Genomic DNA, 15318 nt, shown 5'->3' on the forward strand with positions numbered 1-15318 from the left:
ACAATAGTACACATGACACAACATAGAAAACTAAAGAATAAATAACACGAACCCCACCAAAAACTAGGAGTGATCTCAGGTGCTCCGGAAGGGTAAGCAGATCCTGCTCCACAGGTGGCATCCGTCGTGTTGCTTATGTGATAACAAATCCGGTAAATAGTATAATTCGGTAGGTCATATTCATGAAAGGGAATGGGACTGTAGTTACGACGTAAGGAACATATCCGATATCATTTGTGAAACGGTTATTCCATAACGGTCAACCAACTCGTGATGGCGTCCGTAAAATTTACGAAGGGATGATTTCAACTTCACCATTTGGAACTCTTGGTTTAATAGCTGCCTTGTGAGCAGCAACCATCTATCAAGAAAATCATGATAGGAAATGCAAGCACGGGAATATCGTATCAATTGGGAGATATATACCCCGTATGCAGGTGCTGCTGGAATGTTGCTACTTAGAAATGGAAAGTTCATAATTGGAAAGCTGAAATCATCTATTTTGTAGTAAAGTTTTGTTTTCAACCGACCCTCATTGTCAATTTCTAGATGTAAGTCAAGATATGAGGCCGACTTAACTGTATCTTTAGTATCCTTTATCTCTAGTTCGATGGGATAGATGACAGTTGTTATCCATTCGTTTGATGTGTTTGAGCTTTTGATTTTGGCATTTGATTAGGGAGTTCAGTATTTTTGTGATTTTACTTTTTTCTTTGCCCATTTATACAAGGGTAGGTATCATATGTGTCAACATTTGTACACCTCGCTTATATTATGCTTATTACTGATGTTAAAAATGAGCATAGAGCATGGTATGAAATAATTATCAAATAGTTATCAAAGGTACCAGGATTATAATTTAGTATGCCAGACGCGCCAAATAATACACAGATTTGACACTTCTTACAGCTAAAGTTTTTTGAACACAGACAAACTAAGTCTCAATTAGAATAGTATTTTCTGATTTACATGGGATTTTAAAAAAGGACCATGATACAAATTGTATCGATCCAATAATTATTGGATAACAGCACACTAACATAAACATCGCATGTTTAAGTTCAAGTGAAGATTCTGTCCCTTTCAGCTGACTATATCCATATATGTCTAATATAGCTGCTACGAACATTGGAGACAAGGAAATCGCCGGTCTTCCTATCAATGAACTGGTTCCAAATACCATGGAAGATAAAGGTCTTCTGAAACATAAAGATAAGTTTTTAACATAAGCAAATTGGAAGATAAAGCAAAAGTTGGTAAAAAAATGAACACACACAAATAAGTCAGTTTAAGGTTCGTAAAGGGTAATCAATAATAACCATGCACTAATATTAGTTAGCTAGACATATCAAAAGTTATATTGCAGAGCTTTGATTATTTTTGTTCAAATTTCTAAAATGTAAAGACTCGGAAAGACTTAGATTGACAAACTGTATAGATGCCTGTTTATTGTTAAATCTGTTTGTTTTTGTTGCTGTCTCCTTCACGTATATCCCTTTTATTGTATGTATTTCGTATCTGTATGTATTACAGAAAAGGTCTTCACTTGGGCAACACCAATCGACTCATTCAATGTTTTTTTTTTAATTTACTATATTTATCGTTGTTTTTTTTTAATATCTGGGAAAGTGAGGTTGTCAATGCAGTAGCTGATTAAAGGGACATACGATATCAAATTCATTTCCACCAAATCGACACAAACTCGGTAATTTGATTGATGACATAAAAATATTTATCAAAATTTCAAAATTTTGCATGAATTACAAAAGAAATAATAACAATGCATGAAATCGACTAGATAAAATATTAACGTTTTGTTTTGTTTTGGAATTGTGGATCTTCTATGCTCTTCAACTTTGTATTGTTTGGCTTTATAACTATTTTGATATGAGCGTCACTGATGAGTCTTATGTAGACGAAACGCGTGTCTGGCGTACTGAATTATAATCCTGATACTTTTGATAACTATTTGTCTAAATTGTCCCCCGAGATAACCTTAGAACACTACTGATTGTCCTGTGACCAGGTATGAACCAGGTATGAACATAGATATGATTTTTTTTTGCAGACAGACAAGCAAGTACAAAAATATAACTTATATATTTTTGAAAAAGCAAAATAAAAATCAAATGGATACAAGAACGAGATAATCGTCAGTACATCTTGTATAATTTGTAGGAACTTGAATTATGTATTAGGAATAATAATAAAATTAATAGTAACAAGGGTGACCAAATACTAATTTTGAGTATTTGATGAGTATTTTGTGCCAATCTGAAATCCTGATTGACTGTCACCATGAATGGATATCGTGAAATTTCGGCATGTTAGAAAACATGAATCAAACCAAGCTATTATTATCCGCATCAATTTATGTCCACACTTGTAAAAATAGTAAAAATATCAAAAGTTCTTTATATTATGATATGTATTGCTTCACGGTTGTTTTCTCCTATGTTTTATCTTGCTGTTAGGTGTGTTTGGCGCAAATCTATCGAGTGAAGTATTTAAATATATTATTACATATTTTATGTCTGTCTTGTTTTTGGATTCTTTTCCTTTTTCTTTCATTCTTCTGTTGTACCAATGTTTGACTAGTTCGTTTCTTTCTTTTCTTTACTTTTGAATATTTTTTTGTTTTGTTATAGTCGTACATAGGTACTATATTTCTATGAAGAAGAATTAATTTAAGTAGTGATAACTTTTGTCATAATATATTATGTATTGTAAATCAAAATACATATTGATACAGAAAAACTTGAAATACTTACTCTCGTTTATATTTAGTTTTGTTGATATCAGCTAGATCTGCTTGTGCCATACCAAAGAAAGCGTAAACAACACTTATCGCACAGCTAAAAGAAAAATAAATATGTAGCAAATAATATTCATATCTCGGAGTCTTTCAAACCCCTATGATCATACATTGGACACTTTATGTTTAATGTTTTTTGAAATATTTCTACTGTTTTATAGGTTAATATTTGTGAGTTTATACTTTAAATGGTCTCTTTGTTGTTCGTTCTTTTGATATTTAGATGAAAATGTATAGACGTAACAAATAAAAGGATGAATAAACTTCCAACACTACATAAATATTTTTACCTATCAAGCATCAGGAATATGATTAGGCACCAAGTATGCTCTTGTCCAATATATAGCATAATAAATCCTGCTAGTACCATGGATCCATAGACTGATTGTACCACTTTGTAGTAAGAGTATCTCGTCGCAAACGACGCTCCAAATACCACACATATCTATGGCAAAGAATAGCTTTATTGGAGAAAACCTTCTATGTATAAATATACACAATTAATGAGTTATAATAATCTAAGAGAATTATGTAATTTGGGTAAATTTATATTTCGTGCACAAAAATTAAGATCTCTAACGTGATGTAATATGTTTCACACATTACCTTCTGCTATCTATGTATACTTTGTATACTTTGTGTGGTTTATATGTTGTATACCTATAGTTGTTATGACTTTGGTAAATAAAGATATAGTTATTGTTCAATAATAACAAAAATAAAAAACGATACCACGCTCGTTTCATATACTTTTAAGACTCTTCAGTGGTGCTCAAATAATAACCACAAATGGAGCAGGATCTGCTTACCCTTCCGGATCACTTGAGATCACTCCCAGTTTTTGGTGGGGTTCTTGTTGCTTAGTCTTTAGTTTACTATGTTGTGTCTTATGTACTATTATTTGTCTGTTTGTCTTTTTATTTTTAGCCATGACGTTGTCGGTTTATTTTCTATCTATGAGTTTGACGCTCCCTCTGGTATCTTTCGTCCCTCTTTCATAAAACAGTAAGAAGGTCATATTAATCAACGCATCATAGAATTACATATACTGTCATATAGCTTCTTGAACATGTATGATCATTCATTGAGTAACTTGTCATTTTATTCATAATATTACATTCACTTGTCTCAATTACAAATGCCAAAATCATACAGCTTGTCGCCGACACATCAAACCCCCAATATTCAACTTACTGCAGATATTAAAGGGATTCCACCATAAAAAATCTTTCTGGCATCTTTCGGAAACACATCATCTGGAATTAAGTGATCACAAACTATGGCGATGAAATTATTTACAAAATATTTATGAAAAACGTGAAAGAAGAAGGTGACAGCAAAAGCAATAAAGTTAGCATCTGATAAATACTGGCAAACTTGGGTGCAATAAGATTCATTTCCTTCTGAAATATTTTCACTAATTTCATTACCTTGATCTACATGTATGTCTGAATTAGTCCTTTTAATTGTATTCGGGTCATAAGGACTAGAAATATTAATTCCTGCGTAAAGAAATAATAAACCGGAACACACTGCTATCAGTAATGTCGTTATTTGAAAGGTTTTAAAGTTGCTAAGACTGTCCGATGTAAACTCTAGTAATAAAACCGTTGGCGTGCCTAATATACACGCAGTATGGTAATATTTCGTCAGTAGTATTCTGTCCTCTGTTTTGTCAGAAAGTTCTACAAACAATGCAGACATAGTAAGTGACATAAATGTACATACTGTGTCCCAAGAAACGAGACTTACAATTAGATGTAGTCCTACAACCCATGAATTATCTCCCCATGGTAACCATGGTATAATGAATGTTGTTACTAATATAGGCCCACAATATAAAATACTTTCTCGTCTTGTTTTTGTAATTCTCAATCTTTTGCTATCTAGAATATAACCAAATAAAGGATCGTTTATGACATTCCATGTTAGGTATACTAGTTGTGCCATCTGAAACCAATATGCCTCGATGTGATATAGATTCATGAACACTTTGACATAATAGAAACTGTAGGCTGTGCTAACCATCCGGAATGCTATTCCAGAAGCACAATAAGCTATGAGTCTATGTTTGTTGACTGTCATTTGTGAACCTAAAAGAAAATCAGTAAAATTATCCATAGATGTAATGTAGCATGTGCTTTGTTTATACTAGTAATCCTCACTCTCATTTCTCGTTTTTAAAACAGTACACTCTAAATAGATTTCCAGCACATTATCTAAACAAATGATTTAAGGTCAAGTATCAGTAAATAGGCTATGTCACATAATTTTGCATACAACTCTGTATGAATGGATGGATGGACTTCAAATGAAAATCTAAAACATAATGCATTTATCTAATTTATCCTTTGAAAAATTACTGATCGAATTTTTACAAAATGGGTGAATATTTGTATAGAAAGCACATAAATCGGCGAAAAACTTTCTAAAATTTGTCTTAAAATCGTTAAATCTCTAAGTCTACTCCATGTTGTTGATACATAAATTTCCGTTTTAACGATAAAAAAAATAAAGATAGGGTCACCGACTTCGTTTTTACGGTAAACATCTTTCAAAATCTGTTTAAGGTGAAAAAAAATCAATAAAACGTCGAAATATTCGTAACGTCATCGCGTTGCAGTCCGTAAAACGTTGATTTTTTTTTACGTTTTTCACCACAAAAAAGTTAACAATTTGATCACTAGACAAAAAACGAAGTCGGTGACCATATGAGAAAAATGCATGAAATATTACCAACCAAAATATCTGATTCCTGCATAATATGCAAGTCAATAAGAAAAAGTTAGATCTGATTTATAAATTAGAATTCATCAATAACTCTCTCGATTTATATTTTGTTTTATCTTGTCACATATATGACAGCTGCATGAAAATAAAGAGAATATAAAGAAAATAGGCATATGTAAAAGAGACACATACTGTATAAAGATCAACAACATACTATATCAAGGCCAAGAACAAACTATATAATGTTCAACAACATACATCATCAATATTAGTACTAATGTTTCAACTCAATCTATATATGTCACAGTGGATTTATATAATTAGAGATATGCAGAATCACTGATTTTCAAGGATTTTGCAACAAACCAATGACAAAAGTAAAATCAAAAAGATACTCAACTCCGAGGGAAATTGAAAACGGAAAGTTCATAATCAAAACGGCAATATTAAAAGCTAAAACACATCGAACGAATGGACAACAACTGTCATATTCTTGACTTGGACAGACATTTTCTTCTGTAGAAAATGGTGGATTAAACTTGGTTTTATAGCTAGCTAAACCTCTCACTTGTATGACAGTCGCATAAAATTCCATAATATTGATAACGATATGTGAACAAACATTGTAGATTAAAATGTAAAAAAAGGGGTACAGCAGACAACATTGTGAAAGTATATAAATAACTATAAAAACAAACAAAAAAATATGTAAAAACATTTACCATGGCACAATAACACAATGACGGGATGTATAAAGATCAACGTCATATGAAACAAAGAAAAACAAAAAGGCATATAGACCACAGCATATTAGCAAAAATGAAAGACAAGAATACAGAAATTATCATAGAACAATAACACAATGCGGGATGTATAAGAACAGAGCCATGTCAAATGTAAAAAAAAGTAACACAAATAGGCATATAGACAAAGAATATTCGCAAAATTTGAAGACAAAAATGCAAAAATTATGATAAAATAATAACACAATACGGGATGTAGAAGTACAGAAAATGACCAGTGATTTGTACATAATCATTTACCATTTTAAGAATTATTTCCTTAAAATGATTTCATAGATTATCAATAATATACATTTAAGGATTCTTCGTTTAATAAAAAAAAAAATCAAATACAAACAAATAAATCGTATGTATTACAAAAAGTATCCTTTTCTGGTTTAAGTGGTAATTTTTCATACCTTGCCCATTCATCAAATCTCATTTAAGTGAGCAGTTTTTTCCTGTGATATTCTATTTAACTGTAAAGAACCACATTAACTGATAACATGTCAAACAAACTCATCATAGATACCAGGACTAAATTTTGTATATACGCCAGACGCGCGTTTCGTCTACAAAAGACTCATCAGTGACGCTCAAATCCAAAAAAGTTTTAAAAGGCCAAATAATGTACGAAGTTGAAGAGCATTGAGGACCAAAATTCCTAAATGTTTTGCCAAATCCAGCTAAGGTAATCTATGCCTGAAGTATAAAAGCCTTAAATCATTCTCAACATTAAGGTTTTCCTCCATCATACAAAGATAGCATTATCCAGATTTTGCAACATTTGATTTTCGATCCTCTTCATATTTGGTTTTTGGTTTGTGATTCCAACCGTTTTAATTTGAAGGTCATTGAAAGGTCTTATATATTTTTTGTACACATACTTTACAATTTTACTTAGACAAACAAGTGAATAATATATATAAACCTTATATTTGTAAATATAGTCCATCAGCTAGTTTTCAAAAGCGCTCTAGTTAAGGAGTTTGTGTTACACCCCAGGGTACCGCGATTTTTTTTGATAGAATTCAACTTCATTATCTTATTGATAAAATACAAGGTGTTAGACTAAAAAAAAAGTGTCCAAAAGAAGTTTGAAAACGTCCCTTGCAATGGTCCCCTCATTTAGCTAACACGACTAAGTAATTTTGGTTTAAAATTTTTAATATAAAGCGATTTAAAAAAATTAAAGTATAGGTATAAACAGCTAAAACAGATATAAAACTATCCTCTTTAATGTAACACTGAAGATTTTTTGTTTAAAAAAAATGTTTATTTACATTACAAACAATCTGATTTTTTGGGTTAAAATTAATGCATATTTTCTCATTTCATAAAGAAATTCGTAATACAATTACCCGTATTCGTGAATAAAACTTTAGAATAGACCAGTATGCAATGTTTAAACTATTTGCAGTATTTTTATATCGTCTAAGATATGAATTATTCAATAAAACATATGTACGTGCAAATACTCGTAAAATACCGGAAATCATCACATTACCGTCTTCGATTCAGTCGACAATATATTCATACCTGAGTGCACACATCAGCACTTCAAGCTTATCAATTTGCAACTGAAAACACACATTAAATTGCCGATTATGTTGTTTTTGTGAGACAAATTATTTTATAAAGTAAATGTATAACAAAAAATTTTATGAAAAAATGACAAATTAAGGTTAAATTTTTGCGTTCTGAAAGGGTGCACTCTATCAAACTCAATAAAGGTGTGCTTGTTTACGTTTTGTGTTTTAGCTATGTGGTGATTGAATTAAGATTGTTAAGTCATTCAATCGACAAACATTGCTTTGAACGAAGGTCTAATAGTCAGTTGGGGAATTTGTTCAGACTTTTTACTTTCTTTGGCACAAAAATATGTCGATTTGACATACCATCTGGTTACTATTTATTTGCTTTTCGTAATGTATACATTGTTCCTCATTTGATAGTGTTTTTTTCTCATTTTCTTTCCCTCTTACTTGGATTTATTGCTTCACTATTCAATGAATTTAGTCTTGTTTAATAAATTTTGCACATATTGTCAACTGATTTTGTTACTTTGTTTGCATTCAGTTTTTTGCATATCACCTTTAAAACTATTTCCGATACATGTCAGTCTATTTGCTTCATATGCAAAATCTGCCAAATACCCTTCCTGATGCGCATCAATATCTTTCATCTAGTTGTGTTTTGTGTTCAGAGAAGCTCTCATGGATTTTCTAGATCTCCAGTTGACCAAATAATCGAGTAACAATTGAACAGAGATACAAAAACAAGAGGGGCATTGTTGGTTTCAGTTTAAATAAAAGTTTTGTTAATTGTTGGTTGTTGAATGCACATGAAAGAGCTTCAATATCATCAAAATGTCGAGATTTAGCAGGAATAGTTAAGCCTGAAACATCCACACAACAAGAACTTGGCAAAACTCAAATGAAGCGAGATAAAACTGACGTTTTGAAATTGGTTCAAATACTGCAAAGCTGGACAAATCCATTTGAGACATCTGAGCAGTTATCAGGCTTGTCGTCGGGTACTGTTGCTTCTTCTGATTTCTGTGCGACCTTCTGAACGCCGCGTATGAAAGGGGAAAGTTGGCATCAGACAATTTCATCAGTGGACAGCTTGTTCAAAAGTCAATCGACATTTTCTAACCAATCAAAGGACAATCATTGCTTACATTTTCAACAAAGGAAATAAACGGTAAGCAGTTAATGGCTGATAAGGACAATAACACATTGAAAGCAGATAGAAATATTTTTGGTCGCCTGCTTGTAATTGCCCAGACAAGACAGTTGGATACGCGAGAGGTCCTCCAGTTTGAATTAGGTCCTCTTCCATGGTCTCTTGCAAACGTTGATGGTACACCTGTAAAGACAAATAAATCTGTCCTGGCTGGTCTTTTAGAAAAGGGCGTTGAACAAATGCAAGCTATTCCTGAGGAAAGCATGTGGATATTTGATGGCATGGCAGTCATTCAATCCATCACAAGGATACCAAGTACTTTTTCTGATTTGGCAAATGTTGTTTTTGAAACCATCCTTTCAGTTTCAAAAAGAGCTCCCCGCATTGATTTTGTCACTGGTCAGTATCCCACATTATCCATAAAAAAATTAAAACGGGATCGCAGGTCCTTGGGAGGGCAAATCATAACAATAATTTCGAGACCATCACAATCGTGTCCTCGGCAATGGAAGAACTTTGTGTCAGTTGGTAGAAACAAAGTTGCTCTATTTGAATTCTTTGTGTCAGAATTGAGTAAACAATCCTATAGATTTACACTTGAAGGAATTGATTTATTTGTATCACATGGAAGTATGTGCCACAAAATGTCTGTTGAAAATGAAATTGTGACAAGTGTAAAATGCACTGAGCTTTAAAGCAAACAGGAAAAAGCCGACACAAAATTTGGTGAGAATGTTTGTAGAGCACTGCCAGGATTTCACGCTTTTAATGGTTGTGTTTCAGTTAGTGCTTTGTCCGGTAAAGGAAAAAGCAAAGCATTCGGCGTTTTGACACGTTCTGTGGAGTTTTCAGAAGGTCTATCCGGTCTTGGTGAAACTTTTTAAGAGATAGGCGAAGAACTGTCAAAAACACTCGAGAGGTTTTTGTGTGCTATATATGGCTACGAGAATAATAACATCAATGAATTAAAATTCAGTTTTTTTTTGCAATGCAAAAAACATTCATTGTCATTTATTTCTCCCAACAAAAGATGCAATGTTAAAGCACATCAAACGAACCAACTTTCAGGCAAAGATTTGGAAATCTGCTCTTCAACACAACACGGTTCCATCGCCAAACAACCATGGTTGGATTGTTAAGAACGATTTGATCAGCATCCATTGGCTAGACAAACCGCCAGCATTCTTCGATGCTATATTGATACTGATAAGCTGTTCATGAAAAACTGGTTGTGCCACCAAAAGATGTTCATGTGTTCGACAAGGTTTATCCTGGACAGATGGCTGCAAATGTACGAATGCTTGTAGCAACAAGAATAATCAAATCGTTGATATGGCTGACGATGACGACGAAGATGATGAAGATGATGGTGATAAAAATTCGGTAGATGGCGTTGACGAAATTGAAGATGATTGATCATTCTATGGATTGACCTTCTTCATGACCTTAACATGTGGTGATTCTGTTGTTAAAAGAACTTTAATATAGATCTTGAAACCCTCACAGTTCTTTTATTTTTTTAGTACTATGTGTGTTTTTTAATGACTGTGATGTGCATTGCTTATGTTTGTGTTTGTTATTGATTCCATGTTTTTTTCCCTATCTTACCTTTGAATTTTGTTCAACTGCCTTTAGTTACTTGATGCTCTATGTTTCAATGTAAAAAATATGCCTTTTTTTATTCAAGAAAACTAGTATGTATGCTTTGTTTCATTCAAAATCGTGGAGTTTAGATATAACCCTCCCCCCTTTTTTGTGGTCTTATACGATTTAAAAATTATGTAAAAATTAGCCTCCGTATTAATAAGATATGATTTGTTCAATTTAATCAGAGAAAAAGTACCAAATACTTGGTTGTTTTTTCTTTTTTCTGTATAAATGTGTTAAACAAAATTTTTTATATACTCTTAAATAAGACCCCTTGTAACCCCTTTTGGACACTTTTTCAAAAGTCTAACACCTCTTAAAATATTCTTCAGACATTACTCTTTAGATTTATGCAAAAAAATTGCGGTACCCTGGGGTGTAACACAGAACTGACATTTTACCTTACCAGCTGATGGACTAATACCGTATGTGTGCACATAACTTGAATATAGAGACAGGAAGATATTATAATATCGACAGGAAAGATAGATTATGTATTTATTGTAATACAAGTTCCATTGAAGACGAATTTCATTTTTTATTGGAATGTAATAAATATGCTGACATTAGGGAAAAATATATCAAACAATATTATTGGAGACACCCCTCTACTTATAAATTGATACAATTTTTATCTGTACAGAATATTAAAGAACTGAACAATCTTGGTAAATACTTAAAATTAGCGGAGAAACTACGCTGCTAACTTTTAATAATTTTATGAATTTCATACTCTGCGTTATACTTGAAATTGTATGGTATACGAGAATTTTAATGTATTTCAATGTAGTTAACATTTTATTATTATATGTCTGATTATTTAATATGGTGCATGTATAATTAATTTGTCAAAAATTTAATGTATATCCTATAAGCTGTACTTGCTTTTGGAATAAAGTATTATTATTATTATTATATAGAGGAAACGTGCGTCTGGCGTGCTAAATTCTAAACCTGGTATATTTGATGAGTTGTTGGCTACATATAGAAATGCCTGTACCAAGTCAGGAATCTGATAATTCTTTTCCATTCGTTTGGTGCATTGAGGCTTTTTATTTTGCCATTTGATAAAAGATTTTCTGATTTAAATTTTCCTTGGAGTTCATTAGGTTTGGTGTTTTACTTTCTTCATTAAAGAACTGAAAAGGATAATGCCTGGCTTTGAAACATGACATTTTGTTCAGATAATAAACTAAGATTTTATTCGAAATTTCTTGTTGACCTATTGGCACCTTCATATGTTTCTTATCTCTTCAATGCACAGTTAAACACGCGTTTATTTTTTCCATTGCATAATGGACGTTTTGAATTTCCTTTTGGAGGTCGGTTTTTTTTATGTTATTTGACTTTTTTACAGGGACAGTCAGATCTGCTTCATATGTAAATAAAGGCAACAGTATTATACCACTGTTCGAAACTCATAAATCGATAGAAAAAAAACAAATCCGGGTTACAAACTAAAATTGAGTCTTTTTTCTTGTAATGGACGCTGATATCAAACTCATAACACGACACATTGATTCGATTTAACAAAAGTGTATGGTAATTGATACGATATGACGGGACATAGTTTATCTATCAGTGTTAAAAGGTTAACTGCAAAACTACCCCAGTATGGTTATCATCATGATCGGTCTTAGACCGAGTTATTGATCATCACAATTGGTTTATATTTACAAATATCAGAAAAATCAATCTATGTTTTTGTATTTGATGTGATTTCTGTTCTGTTATAACCTCCCTAATGTACGAATATACATCTTATGTGTTAAATAATCATTTCCTATTTGATATGATTTAAAATATCAACCCCACTTTCATGGTTTGCTCTTATGTTGAGTAGTCTCAACACTGTTCCAGGTTCGGGATGGTTTAGCGCACACTTAGCACCACCTCATTCTATTATTAGTCTGTCCCATGTCTGAAGTATGTTATTCAGTAGTTGGTAATAGACTGGCATGTATGATTTTCGTTTATTATTTTAAGCCTTTTACAGGCCGTTGGTTGTTTTAAATTGTTTTACATTTTGCCATACCAGAGGAATTCATAGCTTACTATAGAATAGATGTGTTCTGTCCATACTGTTGAAGACCATACGATGTGAACTATAATTGTTTAACTCATCGTCAGTGTGTCTTTAGCGGGTGGTTGTCTTGTTGGTAATCAAAGCACATCTTATTGTTATATTCCTCATGAGTCATTTATAATATAACTACCTACCATTGTCACTTTTTTTTAAATCATTATAACCACCAGTAATAATGATGAGTATGTTTTTCTTACTATTATAAGACAATGGCTTTAGCAATTTTTAGTAATCTTATATCGTTTGTAAATTTCTAATTCAAACAACTTTAAATTTAGAAACTATTGTGAGGTTTATATTAATGCGAATAATGTGACTTGGTGACGTTACCGCAACGATAAGAACTCGCATTAGGATATCTGAAACACGTCTATGAAATCACAATAATTTTCTAGCATTTTTGTCCATTCTTTAAATATCGCAAAAACAAACACACACAATTATTTCTGACTTAAAAGTAAATTATAAGCCTGATATTTTTGACAAGTGTTTACAAGTACAACAACAAATCGATGTGATAGACAACGTCCTAGGGGCTGTCACTTGATAAGTGCTTGTTTTTAAAAATTCCAACAGGGAACACATACTTTACATTATTGTAGTATTTAATCAATTTTTCAGACGTTTCGGCCTTGGCCTTCTTCAGTTTCTTTATTTTTCTTCTGAACTACATGGCAGACATTTTTTTCTCTTTCAAACATTAAGATGTTATAGATTATCATTAAGATGTTGTATCTATAACAGCTTAATGATTGAAAAATAAAAATGTCTGCCATGTAGTTCAGAAGAAAAATAAAGAAACTGAAGAAGGCCAATGGCCGAAAAGTCTTAAAAATTGCCAAGCTGTCAACTCTGCAAACAAATAGCATTGGCGCAATCATATCTGGTTAATATACTGTTCATAAAATGTTAAAAACTTTCTCCACATTAAGGTTTGCTTCCCCATTACAAAGATAGCATTACCCAGAATTTGTAACATTTGATGCTCAATGCTCATCATATTTGAATTTTATTTTTCAACTGTTTTAATATAAAGGCGAATGAAGCGCTTTATGTAGAAAAAACGGGCGTCTGCGTTAACAATTATAAACCTGTTATCTTTGAAAAGGTTTTTCTTCTTCCCTCAGTGTATACATGTGTGTAACTCAGAAGGGTCACAAGTTTACGGTTGCCTGGCTTTTTTTTATACATTTAAGTGACAGATGAAGAAAGAAATTCTACAAACCTATATAGTTGAAAGATCAGGCATGAATACTTCCACACTAAATCTTATTTCGACATCATATTATTTTAATTCAGGTAAGTTGTAACCTTGGGATCATATCCGTGTAAATACAAATACAAGTGCATTGGCTTGTATCCTGGTTTATTGGAGATATGCACATTAATCATTAATTTAATGTTGACGTGTGTATCGTTACAGATGAATGAACTAACTTTAAATTGTTTAATAAAAAAATGAACCAAATTATAAACCATGACGCCGTATCCTCGAGTGTCACAGTAATGAATTTTAGTCCACTATCGTCTTAGCCATTCGACATCTTTTTTATACTTCACAAACCTGGAATCGATTAAACACTATTTTCTGTTTCGTATGTTTTTGCCGGTTTGTTAGCCTTTTGCAATTTACTCGAGACACCTTCCTTCCACTTTCCTAGTCAAAACTTATTATTGAAGACCTATATGTCTACTATTTGAGAAATTATCGCCTCCCAAAGGTAACTTTTAGGAATTTTTGGTCGTCAATGCTCTTCAACTTCGAACTTTATTTGGCCTTTTCAACTGTTTTTTTTTATTCGAGCGTCTTTTGTAGACGAAACGCGCGTCTGGCGCAAATGCTAAATTTCAATCCTGACATTACCCTGGCATCTATGATAAGTTTAGTTTAATGTGCGCCAAGGAAAATGTTGATTTTACAAAGATCAGTAACTTTGGAAAAGAATGAAAACAAGGAAACGAAATATGACAGATATTTATAAGACATTTATTTGTACTGTTTTCTGTTTAATATCAAAGAATATTTGTACTGTTTTCTGTTTAATATCAAAGAAAGACCAGGCAATGAGTTGCACTAATCCTATAGCTATTGGATACAGACATATAAGCAGGAACATGGCATGTTTCAGTTCATGTGAAGCTTCTACTGTGTTGTTTTTTAATTCACTATATCCGTAATGATTTAAGTGCCAGTCTTTGTAAGAATCAGGCAATTTAGGTAAAAATTAAAACATGATTAGAAAAAACCCACCGAGCTTATCATGCTATTTAATACTAACCATCATCCTGAGTTAAAAAGTATTAGTCTTTCGTTTGTGTTTGTCTGGTAATATCAAATAACTTGGTTAGAAAATTGGTTAGAATGATAGCAAATTACAGAGTTATCTCCCCTTATTTGTTAATTTCTAGTGCATTTCAACCAAATTGTATCTTCTATTACCAGAACAGAAAATGGAAATGAATGTTATTTTTGTGCATAACTACATATTATAAACTGAAATTAATGTCAAATAGGGTGGGTTTTTTTGGTCATGTTTTCACCACTGCCTGATTCTTAGGCAGACTGGCAC

General features: G+C 32.2%; 1 long non-coding RNA gene across 1 annotated transcript; it reads right to left on the reverse strand.

Annotated features, from left to right (window-relative positions):
* Positions 1 to 236: 236 nt before the first annotated feature.
* LOC143047005 (uncharacterized) lies at positions 237 to 4645 on the reverse strand. The gene is made up of 4 exons (XR_012969358.1): positions 4010 to 4645; positions 3106 to 3260; positions 2772 to 2855; positions 237 to 1199 (listed from the first exon to the last, which is right to left on the reverse strand). It is a non-coding gene; the product is annotated as an uncharacterized LOC143047005 (long non-coding RNA).
* Between the last annotated feature and the right edge of the window lie 10673 nt (positions 4646 to 15318).

Source organism: Mytilus galloprovincialis, chromosome 9, assembly GCF_965363235.1.
Source record: "Mytilus galloprovincialis chromosome 9, xbMytGall1.hap1.1, whole genome shotgun sequence".
Taxonomy (NCBI): Eukaryota; Metazoa; Mollusca; class Bivalvia; order Mytilida; family Mytilidae; genus Mytilus; species Mytilus galloprovincialis.